General features: G+C 50.5%; 1 pseudogene; it reads left to right on the top strand.

Annotated features, from left to right (window-relative positions):
• The first annotated feature begins 7,252 nt into the window (after positions 1–7,252).
• Positions 7,253–8,945, top strand: LOC125526020 (annotated as a pseudogene).
• Positions 8,946–14,552: the final 5,607 nt, after the last annotated feature.

Genomic DNA, 14,552 nt, shown 5'->3' on the forward strand with positions numbered 1-14,552 from the left:
TAAAAGGAATTTAAATAGAGAAAAAATTGGAAAAAAATGACAAACCAAAAAATTGGTCCAAAGCTTCTAGAAACTTCACACCGATTGGAAGCTTCTAGAAGCTTCACAATTAAGAAAAACTGTCATTTTAGGCAATTCAGAAAAATTGTTAAAGCTTATGCTAAGGCCCATCAATAACAACCGATGAGGATTATGATGTAATCACTACAAACAATATGGTAGCAACCACTTTCCATTTCACCAGAAAATTACAGTACTGCTTTAACATTCTTTAAAGAGAATTTGGAGGACCAACCCTTTCCCCAGATACGAATAAAGGAGAATAAAGGAGACTGCTTTCTGTATAATTGTGCTTATGGGTACTTCTACCTTGCTATAAGCGAGGTACAGCCGCACGCTATGTTTGACGCCTTGAGCATCAAATAGGATTTACCTTCTTGCCTGGCGCACTAGTCGTGGCCACCACGGATGTGACCGTGAAGTCCAACCTGTTCGGTAACCATTGGGGCAGGGGACTGGGAGTTTGTACGTAGGAGATTGTATAGGGATTAGACATGAGAAGTAGATTCTTACTCCTATTCCTTTGTTGGGTACAAGTTGGGAATTGGATTAGGATGAAGCTCTACCTACGAATTAACAGGGTAACCATGAAAAAAAAATGGTGGGAATTAGCCCTCTCAACCCTCAGTCCTCTTGCCACTTAAATTTTCATTCCCTCTACTCAATCAAAAGACTTTTCACCCCTCAACTCACATTCTCAATCTCTAATTCCCACGAACCAAACACGTTTAAGTAGTAAAGCGGAACAATTTCCACGAAACTACCCAAAATTGAGTGGGCGGTAGGCCACCAATAGCAGAGCAAAATGGCCAATCTCTCTTGCCTTTCACCGGCGGAATCCCCAACGTCCAAACCGAACCCATCCAAACGATCGAGAGCACGCGTTCGGCACTGCACAACCACATCTGCGTGGAAACTTGCGCTGCTGGTTAATAAGTTAACCTTTCCGTCGTGCTGGGAGGTCAACACTCACTTACGCTACGGCGACTGTTCGGCCAATACGCACGCCGCCTAGACGAGACGTGCAAAGAGGTCCTGCTTTCCACTTGCGTGCATGGTTAGTGAGATCCCCATCCATGGGCCGGCAAAACCAGCAAGCTAGCATGTCCTCCTGCTTACGTGATTGGTGAGATCCCGTTAATTAACCCGTTGCCTGCCTGCCTGCGAAGGTGGTAGCATCCAAATCGATCTATGTTGGCACCGAGCTAGATGACACCTGCGGCTGCAGTTGAGATACCGCTAGAATCATGACTGGCCAAGAGCCAAAGCGCCCCTTCCCTTGTTTGTCACACTTGCGGCGGTGGATTAAGCTAGAACAAGCACAAAAGGAGTGTCCACATAACAAGTACAGAGGTGTTTGAGAGGTTGTCAAATCCGACCCCTCAAACACCTGCGGACGTACCCGGACGCATCCGCGGACAGTGACTGGTCACCTTTTAGAAAACGCATTTCACATCCAAATACGTCCAATTAAAAACCTCATGTTCATATTATTACATGCAACGTGAAACCTAATCTGCGCGGAGCTCGTCCAGTTCCGCTCCCCGCTCGCCCGGCTCCGCTCTGGCCATGCCCGACGGCCGGCTGCGCTCCTCAGAGTGTTGGCCGGTCGCCGGCAAAGTAGGGTAGGGCATGGTACATGAGCTAGCTCATAGGACTCAAGGTCCCGCTGTCTCCCATGCCCTACTATTCCTCGTCGGAGACCGGAACACGAACGGTGTCGGTGGACGTCAGATTGATGATGGATCCGTCCGGGGACGAGCCGTAGATGTCCACCACGATGCAGTTGCGGCGCCCGGACTAATGTGCCATACGGGGCGCCGGAGAATGCGACTCCGCCTCGCCGACGTCCGCCGCCGCCGCCTCCCGCGCCCGGTGCCTTGCACGGCCGGCACACCGTGCCATGGCCTCGTTGGACGAGGCCCATGGTTCGTCCCGATGCTCGGCGCGTCACCGAAGGGGTTGCGTGTCCGCCAGTGCGTTCGGGCGCCAGACGGACCGCACGACCTCCGGCGAGGCAGCTATGGCCGGCCTAGCGCCGGATCCATACCCCATTTGGGCGGACGCAATGGATTCCCGACGGATGGAGTCCGAGCGCAACCGTCCAAGGGTCTCCTCCCGGGTGCCGCAGAGCGCAAGTCGGACGACCATCTCCTCAGGGCCACGCGGGATGAGCTCGGGGTCGACGGATCTGGAGGTGAATGACTCGGATCCGCTTCCCGCCATGCCGGAGAAGGCCGGAAGGAGCCGGAGACGAGCTTGAGTGGCAGACGGGGAGCGGAGGGAAGAGGAGTGAAGTGGTTAGGGTTTGGTCTGGTGAGTGGATGAGAAAGAATTTATGCGGGGTCGGGTGAGCCAGCGTGGGCCGGGTCCGACATGGCGGACGTGCCCAGGCGCCTGTATATTATTTCCATATTTGGCTGAATATGAAGGTGCCAGTCAGTCTGAACGTTTGAGGGCCGTTTGAAGGGGTTGTCTGGGTTAAAAAATCGTGACCGGACAGTGTTCGGGTGGCCCGCTCAGACGTATGAGGCAGGGTTGAGGGGTTCGATTGTAGATGCTCTGAACCAACGGGACGTGGACATGCCGGGTACACCGTACATAAAATACTGGAATTCGCTCCTACTTCTTCTTCTTCTTCTTCGCATTTGCTCCGGCCCTCTGCTTTTGTGACAGAGCACAAAACAACAACTGCCATGACATCCAGCGAGTCGTGAGGAAATAAGAAGGACGGACCTGCGCAGTCCAGCGATCCATCCATAGTTCGGTACGCCATCGAGCTCGAGGCTCATTTCTGCACACCCATTTCTTTGGACTGCTGAGCACACACGAGCGAATCATCCACAGTTAACTACTGAAAAACACATCGCCGCCACGCAAGCAAGCGCCTATTCTGCAGTGCTTGACCCATCCACCCATCTTGTCCTGCTCGGCGGTGACACGTTTAGTCATTGTGAATGCCGCTAGATGCTACTAGCTGCCGCCAGAGCCTGGCGTGACATGCCGTACGTCGCTAGTGGCAGTGGTTGGGCCCTTCTTCCTAACAGGAGTCGTTTACAGCGCTTGGAAGCTCGAGATCCCAATATTTGTCTTTGCAAAACCATTTCCTTTTCTTTTGATAAATGATGCTTTTATCCATTTCTAATGTGGCATCAAGTGAATACAAAGCGTAATATGACAATCGGTCTCTACATAGCTAAAATGCACGCCGTTAAAACAGAGTCTGACAAAGTAAAAGGAGTGGCACAGTGACAACAACAAAATCATATGAAACCGAAACTATGCACATGTCGAAGGAGGGTGTGACCCAAGCGAAGATTATGTTGTCGCTCTTGTTGGGTAAAAATATGTCTGATCACTCACTCCAACCGCATACACGCAATCAGGAACAACGACTAGTACTCCGCTCGGTGTAGCATAGACCGCATATGAAGCCAATGCGTACAACGGCAGATTATCTACATGAAGAAGAGATTTTACCATTAAAAACAAGAGTTTCATGAAAAGATTAAATGTATTATTTCTAAATAGGCAAATCGGCCATAGCAGGGCGGACGCTTCCACCTTTGTTAGCAAAACATTCCTTGGAAGTGTAAACTCATGCTAAAAAAACAGAAAAGATTGCACCATTTCCAGACACTCGTGTATTTGGCCTTGACCTCGTAAGACTAACAGTGAGAAACCACGACAATATTAGTAGCAAATGATGTATCCAGCTGTAGCCAGTCAAACTTAGCAAGATTTTTGGAGGTGTACGCTATCATCAGTCCTAGATAGTACTTGCTAATCATGCTATTTCAGCCTTCCTCCGTGTATCTTTCTACTAGCGATTTTAAGCATGCGCGCATATTCGGTCGGTGCACGCCAGCCCGCGATGGATAGGAAGGAAGGAAGGAAATCGTCCGTTTCTCAGCCCGGGCCATGCCATGCTCAGCTGCTACACATACGTCGCCAACACTGTCCAAGATCGCTCTACGGCGCCTTGAGTGCTAATCACTCAAAGCAACGCCACAAATGCAACCCCACCGTGCTTGATTGCTTGCTACTAAGATCCAAGCGGGCGACAGAGACAACTTGGCCGAAACGAACAGACCAAGAAAGATAGCCCTGATCCGCGACGGCGATGACCCTAAAAAGGGACGGGTAAAGGTTTCTTCGCGGAGAAATAATTAGCCTTTTATCGATCGGTATGACGTCTCGTCCCGATTTATAAGAGGCCAAAGCAACAGATCGCCTACGGTTAGCTACCAATTGAGAATATATGTAGCCGCTGCACGCTTTTGGCTTCTTTGTTCTGGAGCTAACCACCGTTGTTTGACTCTGCAGTTTCCGGTGCGGATTAGGACGCTTCCGCCCCCTGGTAGTTGATGAAAACTACGTGTTACTGGAAATCTTATTGCAACAAAAGTACTGGTCATGTCAAGACGCTTTTTTGCGGGTCATGTCATGTCAAGATTGACGGGGCTAAAAGGTTGATCGGTTAACAAAATGAAGTCTTCACGCTCACATCCTACCATACGCGCATTTTTGAAAGACTGGATCAGCGGGTCTTGAGACTGATGAAGTCGTCGCAAGCACCATCTAGTCGACGGGCATGCCATACTATTGCACAAACACATGTGCCTTTCCGGTGCCATTTCTTTCTTTTTTTCGCACCGGAAAGGCTGAAATAAATTCAAAAGATATGCAAACACATGTGCCTAGTCTAGGTCCTAAATCTAAATAGGCTGCTTTCATCATAAGGAATCTAATCATCTAAGTTACCTTCATACTCTCGTGCGGGTTACTACTATACCGCACTTAACGCACCATTAGTTACTACTTCCTCCGTTCCGAGTAAATCTTGAACTAAAACCACGACGAGTAAATCGGAATAGAGGGAGTAGATAATTGATCGTGTATTGCAACGGGGCATAAATAATCTTCCAGGTTAATTAATCTGTGATTTATAGGATGTGTGTGTGATTGCGTAAAAAAAAGAAGGATTTACCAAAGACAAAATAGCTTTATTTGGTAAGTTAATGAATAATGTGCATTTAATGCGGTTTTCTAAAAATGCTAAAATAAACAAAGATGGAAGGAAAAATAGAAAGAAGAGAGGGAGGGAAAAGGCAGGAAGGATGTACTTAAGTTGGACCAAGGACGAGCCGATCGACCACACAACCTTATACTTTTTAAAAATAGACTGGATAACTGCATGTACGTTACAATGAGAGCATAAATATTTTATTAACTTAGCACATGATTTATTTGTCCATATTAGTATGATTGTGTAAAGACTAGAATTTTATTTAGTAAAAGTGTATTGATTTATTAAGAAATGAGAGGAAAATCAAAATGAAAAGAGAATGGAGCCCTACATAAGATTGGATGAAGAACGAGCAAACGACGGAACGTTAGGCTTCCACGCTTTTTAGGTCCTGTTTGTTTGGGTTTTTGCTTCTGATTTTGCAGCTTTTTCACTTTGATCAAAAAGTCATAAAAGCTTCTAAATAGATGCTTTTGGAGTTTTTATGGTTTCGGGAGCCAAATATTGTTATATTGACTTGTCAAAAACCATAAAAGCTCCAAAAGGACCTATTTAGAAGTTTTTATGATTTTTTGGGTAAAGTAAAAAAGCTGCAAAAGCAGAAGCAAAAGCTGAAACAAACAGGCCTAAGTAGGAGAGAAGAGATATGTTACTCATCACCTACGGAAGAACATAACATGTCGACCGGTTTAATCACAAGTCGATGTCCACAGATGCAGTAACGCAAAATTCTTACGCTCTCACTCACCATCACGTTGCTATACTTCGATTTCTCACGCGTTCATCCAGCCCAGCCACATGCATAGGTAGCCGACGAGGCGTCAAGGTCAAACTATACATGCTGTTCCAGTCCGTGCACCGACCTATGTTTGACAGCCAAATTCATGTGCTCCATTTCAGCGTGTATGATGTTGAGACAGAGACGGAATTTTCAAATGTAAATATGTAAAAAGGTTCCTCACAAAGAAAAATAATATGTAAAAAGATCATTTCAAAAAATATGTAGTAAAATGAAAGAAAAGAAACACTATTATGATCGGAAGATAGATCCGAGGAGATATATTTTTTTTTAGGATCAGGAGGAGATTTTTAAGATAAGCAATCACAGCACAAGGACACCGATATTTGTTAATGGTTCATTACACAGGCTAGCTACATCTTTGAGAACCCTTCTCTGAACCTTTGGCGCCTATACTGTTAAAATATGCTAACCATAGAGACATCTTTTGGGTACATGATCTTTAAGGGCATCTCCAATGCTGACCCTCAGATCGCCCTTATACGTACGGACCGTATGGTCCGGACGTGTTGTGCCATCCAACGCAGGGCTACATCGGCCGCCGAGCGGTTCAGACGCATTTTTGTTGGAGTCTGGACAACAGCCATGTAGGGCTCGACACCCTGGTCCACTAATTTCCTCTTCCGATCCCATTTTCTTTTAATCCACCCCTTCTCCCCCTTACTTTGCATTCGCACCCTTCTCCTCCGAAACCGCCGCGGTACCTCTCTGCAACCAGCACCAACGCGTCTGCTTGCCTTAGCGTAGTCCACCCAGGTCCCGTCCGTAGCCAGGTACACTCCCCCCCCCCCCCTGTCCCGGGGGTCAAATTCGTCCATGGCGACCACCACGCCCGGTAGGTGTTCGTTCAAATGCCGTTAAGCTTATTTTCGAACGGCATGTCGTTTTTTTAGAGTACAAAGGATGGCGGCGTACTCAACCACGGAGAATGAGTTGTTGTGTGATGTGTGGTTGGCCGTATCCGTGGATTTCGTAGGCAGGAGCAGAGGGGGGTCGTTCTGGCAGCGCGTGCATGCGTTCCACGCGCGAAAGCACATTGTGCCCTACGAGATGTCCCCCTCCGTCTTAGCATCGTGAGATGCACAGAGCCAAATTATTACACCTTTCGTACAAATGTCATCAAAACATGAAACCTGTGAGTCATCAAAAACATGAATTCAGTTGCACCTATGCAAACCACCACACAAACGAGGGCATGGATCGATCCCTGACAAGTGCAAGAGCAACAAAAGTGCTGTTGATTTTTTGGTTATCAAGCAATCTTATTTTAAGATTGCTGTTACTGGCTTCCGCCGAGAAGTAGCCATCCAGTAGGCAGTGGCACATCACCCAACTACTGCTCCCCTGAATTATCCAATGACTAATCCAATCACGACTACGCAGCTTGCTAAATGGAACATAAATAAGCAGCGTAATCCCGCGACTAGCTCCCGGCGATCTTTGTCACTGCCTTCAGCCACCTACCAGCCATGAAGCGGCAGCTCGTGGCCACGCTGCTGGTCCTGCTCGCGCTGCCGGCGTTCGCCGCGTCCGCTCCGGGCGCCGGGATCGCGGCGCTGCTCACGCACGCCGACGCCGGCCTCGGGCTCGCGAGGCCCGAGCTCGTGCGCCGGATGGCGCACCGGTCCAGGGCGCGCCGGCGGCGGCTGCTGTCGTCGCGGGAGACGGAGGCGGGGGCGGACCGGCCGGTGCGCGCCGGCCTCGGCGCCGGCGGCGGCGGCAGCATCGTGACGAACGAGTACCTGGTGCACCTGTCCCTGGGCACGCCGCCGCGGCCCGTGGCGCTCACGCTCGACACCGGCAGCGACCTCGTCTGGACGCAGTGCGCGCCCTGCCTCGACTGCTTCGATCAGGGGGTGCCGCTCCTGGACCCCGCCCGGTCCTCCACCTACGCCGCGCTCCCCTGCGACGCGCCGCTGTGCCGCGCGCTCCCGTTCACGTCGTGCGGCGGCGGCGGAGGGAGCTGGGGCGAGCGGAGCTGCGTCTACGTCTACCACTACGGCGACAAGTCGCTCACCGTCGGCCAGCTCGCCGCCGACCGCTTCACCTTCGGCAATGCCGACGGCCGCTCCGAGCGGCGGCTGACGTTCGGCTGCGGCCACTTCAACAAGGGCATCTTCCAGGCGAACGAGACCGGCATTGCCGGCTTCGGGCGGGGCCGGTGGTCGCTGCCGTCGCAGCTCGGCGTCACCAGCTTCTCCTACTGCTTCACGTCCATGTTCGAGTCCAAGAGCAGCCTGGTGACGCTCGGCCCGGCGGCCGAGCTTCGGAGCGGCGCCGCCTTCCAGTCCACCCCGCTGCTCAAGGACCCCTCGCAGCCGTCGCTCTACTTCCTCTCGCTGAAGGGCATCAGCGTCGGCTCGAAGCGGCTGCCGGTGCCGGAGCGGCGGCTGAGGTCGACGATCATCGACTCGGGCGCGTCGATCACGACGCTGCCGGAGGACGTGTACGAGGCGGTGAAGGCGGAGTTCGTGGCGCAGGTCGGGCTGCCGGTGATCGGCGCGGAGGCCGGCGCGGCGCTGGACCTCTGCTTCGCGCTGCCGGCGACGGCGCCGTTCTGGGGGCGGCGGGGGCGGCGGGCCGTGGCCGTGCCGTCGCTGACGCTCCACCTGGACGGCGCCGACTGGGAGCTGCCGCGCGGCAACTACGTGTTCGAGGACCACGGCGCGCGGGTCATGTGCCTGGTGCTGGACGCGGCGGCCGGGGAGCAGACCGTCATCGGCAACTACCAGCAGCAGAACACGCACGTCGTCTACGACCTCCACAGGGACCTGCTGTCCTTCGCGCCGGCGCAGTGCGACAAGCTCGTAGCATCGCTGTAATGGTGAAATTGTACAGAGGAGTAGTAGAACTCGTAGCACTGATCGGGTGAAGCGCGCCGACGTGGCGGCGGTAGAGTACGTTTTGTGCGGCCGTGTAAACTGGGCCGTCCATGTAGCTGATCTGACGGCGCACACGCATGAGCCTTTCCAATGGAAGGCCGGGCGCTTCGGTTGTACTACTTGTACAGAGTTTGGAAAATTCCAAAGCTAAGGCTTGGCACTTAGAGCAACTCCAATGGGATGATCCATTTTGTCTGCGGCTGTTCGTTTGGGTCGGCGCGGATAGAAAAGGCGGCCCAACGCGTCGATTCAAACGGACGCGCGTCCGTTATTCGTCCGCGGGCGACCCATTTTCGGCATATTTTTTAGCCTGATTTGTGTTGGTGCGGACACGCGACGGACGCGTGCGCGGTCGCTTACTCCTGTCCCCGGGTCCGCTGGTCTGTGACACATTGGCCTCCCTCCCCGGCTAACAAGCAACCCCCCCCCCCCCCCCCCCCCCGTCACCGATGTCGTCGCCCATTTTTGCGGCGACTCTTCCAGCTGCCGCCGCCTCCACATCCGCCCAGCAACGCCGCCCCTGTCCCCAGTCGCCCGCCGCCGCTTCCCTCACCGCACAGCCGTCCGCGACCAAGAAGACGCCTCGTCGCCCCCGCCACATACGACCGGCACGCTCGTCGGACGCCGGCAGGGCAGCTAGCTGGTCTGTGGGTGCCGCGTCTCCTCTCGCCGGCTGTCTCCTTCTTCGACGCCCGCAAGCTGTTCGACAGTTTGCCAAGGTACGAAAATGGACTCCGCCGACGAGTTCTTTTTCCACAATTTCATTTGCGACTCCAACGATTCGTCGTCCGACGACGAAGAGGTGATATTGGCTGCCGTGTTGGTCCATCACCACCTCAACAACCAGCGGCCGTTGTTCCGTGGCTCCATTCGGGGCCACCTTCCGCGTTGAATCGTAACCGAGAGAGCGGGCATTTCCTTCTCTGGAAGGACTACTTTGATACAACAAACCCGTTGTTCAAACATCACAAATTCCGCCGCCGGTTCCGTATGAGTAGGCATGTTTTCAACCGTATTAGAGAGGGAGTGGTCGGCTATGATGACTACTTCGAGTGCAAAGAGGATGCCGTCGGCAAGATTGGTTTCTCCTCTTATCAGAAATGCACTGCCGCCATCCGAATGCTTGCATACGGAGTGCTCTATGATCTCATTGACGAGTACGTCCGTATGAGCGAGTCTACATGCCTAGAGTCCCTGTATAAGTTCTGCAAGGCTGTGATTGCTGTGTTTGACCTTGAGTACTTGAGAGAGCCGACAGCTGCAGATACAGCCCGTTTGTTGGCGATGAATGCTAGCAGGGGCTTCCCGGGGATGCTTGGCAGCATAGACTGCATGCACTGGGAGTGGAAGAATTGCCCTTCTGCTTGGCAAGGGTAGTATAAGGGACATGTCAGGGCTTGCACTGTCATACTAGAGGCCGTGGCGTCTCAAGATCTCTGGATCTGGCACTCTTTCTTTGGCATGGCTGGATCACACAATGATATAACGTGCTTCAGCGCTCGCCGATGTTTGCTAGGCTTGCCGAAGGCAACAGCCCACCGGTGAACTTTACTGTCAACGGCCACAACTACGACAAAGGGTACTATTTGAGTGACGGTATCTATCCTCAGTGGACCACTATTGTAAAGACAATACCCAACCCTGTTGGAGAGAAAAGGAAAAGATTTGCCCAAGAGCAAGAGAGTGCTAGAAAGGATGTCGAGCGTGCCTTTGGTGTTTTGCAATCTCGATGGGGTATCGTTCGGTATCCTGCTAATACTTGGAGCACGCAGAAACTATGGGAAGTGATGACTGCTTGTGTGATCATGCACAATATGATCGTAGAAGACGAGCGCCCGGAACGTCTGTACGATCAAGGCTTTCAGTTTCAGGGTGAGAATGTTGTGCCTGAGCATGGAGTAGCGGCAACATTTGAGCAGTTCACTCAGTTTCATGAAGACATGTGTGATTGGGAAACTCACGTGCAACTGCAAAATGATTTGGTTGAGTATATGTAGACTCATGTTGGCAACCAATAAATGTATCTTCTTTTATTCATTTGTAAAACTATGTGAATTTTTTTTATTTAGCCTGTAAACTATACTATTTATTTCGACGTACTATTTTGTTTGTTAAATTTTCATTTCATAATATGTTGAATGCAATGCAAAATTGGACGGCCAGCCGGCCACGCCTGCACATATGGGTCGGCGCGTTGGGCGCGCTACCGACCCATGTGAAAAACAGGGTGGACGCCGGGCGGACGGTCGACCCAAACGAACAAAAGGCGGATGAAATCGTCGTCCGTTTGGGTCGGCCCGTTGGAGTTGCTCTTAGGGCATGGCCAATGCATAGCCCCAGTGTGATGCCTTACATGTCATGTAGGATCGGATAACAAAAAAAAGTAGGTTCGGATGGAGAAACGGGATCCTCTTCAAAAGACGGGTGCTTACAGACAAAAAGTATGGTCCGATGCATAAAGTTGAAATGGAGAGGAGGGATGCATGTGTAATTAGAGTCATTTTTTATTCTTTGGTGAGGTTCACTAGTATTGCTTGTATTGGGGAGAAAAAATTAACACATATGCTTCAAATTATTTTTTGTCATGAGGCATCTGTATTCATATGCCACGGTCTCAAGATGTTGCTCCCGCCGGTGCCTGGCATGAGGTGTTGCTCTTCTTTAAGCTTGTACATAACTTTTCTTTTCTTTTTGTTTTGCAAAAGTGCAAACGGCCATATATTAAAGTGTTGGGTTTCGTAGTAATTTCAAAAAAATTCCTACGCACACGCAAGATCATGTGATGCATAGCAACGAGAGGGAAGAGTATGATCTACGTACCCTAGTAGATCGACAACGGAAACGTTTGGTTGATGTAGTCGTACGTCTCCACGGCCCGACCGATCAAGCACCGAAACTACGGCACCTCCGAGTTCTAGCACACGTTCAGCTCGATGACGATCCCCGGACTCCGATCTAGCAAAGTGTCGGGGAAGAGTTCCGTCAGCACGACGGCGTGGTGACGATCTTGATGCACTACTGCTGTAGGGCTTCGCCTAAGCACCGCTACAATATTATCGAGGACTATGGTGGCTGGGGGCGCCGCACACGGCTAAGAATAAGATCACGTGGATCAACTTGTGTGTCCATGGGATGCCCCTTGCCTCAGTATATAAAGGACGGAGGTTGCCGGCCAAGGCTTGGTGCGGCCAGGATGTGGAGTCCTACTAGAACTCCAAGTCCTAGTAGGAGTCCACCAAGAGGGGAGGAAGGGAGAAGGAAGTAGAGGAGAAGGAAAGGTGGCCGGCCCCCTTTTCCCTAGTCCAATTCGGACTATAGGGGAGGGGGCGCAGCAGCCCCTTGGCCCTTTTTCCTCTTCCCACTAAAGTCCATCAAGGCCCATTGCTTCTCCCGTAACTACCCGGTACTCCGAAAAATATCCGAATCACTCGGAACCTTTCCGATATCCGAATATAGTCGTCCAATATATCGATCTTTACGTCTCGACCATTTCGAGACTCCTCGTCATGTCCCCGATCTCATCCGGGACTCCGAACTCCTTCGGTACATCAAAACTCATAAACTCATAATATAACTGTCATCGAAACCTTAAGCGTGCGGACCCTACGGGTTCGAGAACAATGTAGACATGACCGAGACATGTCTCCGGTCAATAAACAATAGCGGGACCTGGATGCCCATATTGGCTCCTACATATTCTACGAAGATCTTTATCGGTCAGACCGTATAACAACATACGTTGTTCCCTTTGTCATCGGTATGTTACTTGCCCGAGATTCGATCGTCGGTATTCCAATACCTAGTTCAATCTCGTTACCGGCAAGTCTCTTTACTCGTTCTGTAATACATCATCCCGCAACTAACTCATTAGTTGCAATGCTTGCAAGGCTTAAGTGATGCGCATTACCGAGAGGGCCCAGAGATACCTCTCCGGCAATCGGAGTGACAAATCCTAATCTCGAAATACGCCAACCCAACATGTACCTTTGGAGACACCTGTAGAGCTCCTTTATAATCACCCAGTTACGTTGTGACGTTTGGTAGCACACAAAGTGTTCCTCCGGCAAACGGGAGTTGCATAATCTCATAGTCATAGGAACATGTATAAGTCATGAAGAAAGCAATAGCAACATACTAAACGATCGGGTGCTAAGCTAATGGAATGGGTCATGTCAATCACATCATTCTCCTAATGATGTGATCCCGTTAATCAAATAACAACTCTTTTGTTTATGGTTAAGAAACATAACCATCTTCGATTAACGAGCTAGTCAAGTAGAGACATACTAGTGATACTTTGTTTGCCTATGTATTCACACAAGTATTATGTTTCCGGTTAATACAATTCTAGCATGAATAATAAACATTTATCATGATATAAGGAAATAAATAATAACTTTATTATTGCCTCTAGGGCATATTTCCTTCATAAAGTCGATCAACCCTTACAAGGTCGTCCTTACAGAAATTAAAAATTACACGCGTGTCATTACTGGAGGAAAGACGCCATCTTTCCTCCTACACTCATGGACGACGCGCCATGAGCGAAGCTCGATGTCATCTCTGCTCCTCCAAACATCATCAGGAAAATGTTGACGTAACGGCTAGGAAGTCGTCGGTCCAGCCAGAAGATGGCGGTGATAGTGATTTGAAAAATAAACCGTCGCCCCGGAGAAGAAGACTAGAAGACCACCCATCCAGTCAGACGGGTTCAGGGGACCTAACCTCACAAGCTCCCCTATGACGCGTAAACTGGAGGAACATCACACGTCGGAGAAGGAGCCACAGGACCAAGATACGAAGTATCATTGTGTACCCCGTCATAAGACGCCTTCAAAGACCACATGTATAGCATCAGGACATAACCGGGTCCATCACTTCATAAGAGCAACGACCAGACGATCCAGTAGCCTCACCTATGTCCCTAGTTAAATGACCATGACTCGGGGAAACTTTATTGCTGACCCAAACTGCACCACTATCGCCACCACAACACTGTCGCTAAGGAACCAAACTCTAACCTTAAAAGACCTAACTACAATGCCGCACCACAGATCTAGGGTTCCCATGCAATCTCGCCGCCGAAGCGGCAGGCGGAGGAGGAGGGACATGTGGCCGTGCCGGTTTATAATACGCAAAGATTTTATGAACATTACGTAGGTGTTTGCTTCGTGCTTTTGTATCATAACCTGATTACAGTGTTAACGGATACCCCCAAATCTTGTTTGTTTTGGTTGCTCCGTAATCCCATAACATGGTATTAGATCCCAGCCTAGTACAAATCTGTTACCGGTCGAAATTGTACGTAACGAAAGCCGCTACAGCCCGTCTCCCTCCTCGCTATATCCTCTGTGATTTTCTCTGGCTAAAGCGTTGCTGCCGCTACCAGCCATCCATGCCGTCGCCGCAACCAGTCGCCGTCGTTGCAACCGCCGTCGGCGCCGCCGTCACTGTCGTTGTTCGCTCTCAGGCCCTAGACACGAACGATGTTGTCCAAGGTATTCATTAACATTACAACGTAGGTAGCCAAACAAAGTACTCCCTTCGTCTCAAAATAAGTGTCTTACAAAGTGATATAATTTTTGCCCATACCGTTTACATTAACGGTGTAATCCAATTACATTTACGTTTGCGTTACCAATCTGCAACCAAAAACTTCCTACTAGTAACAAACATCTACTGTTTCTGTAGCTTAACTATAAGTCGTCGGTCAAAAATCACCGCAGGTACGTCCAAGTCGCCATGCGCCAAAAGGCTCAGTGAAGATGCATATAGCTTTCGG

Source organism: Triticum urartu, chromosome 7 (assembly GCF_003073215.2).
Source record: "Triticum urartu cultivar G1812 chromosome 7, Tu2.1, whole genome shotgun sequence".
NCBI classification, from domain to species: Eukaryota; Viridiplantae; Streptophyta; class Magnoliopsida; order Poales; family Poaceae; genus Triticum; species Triticum urartu.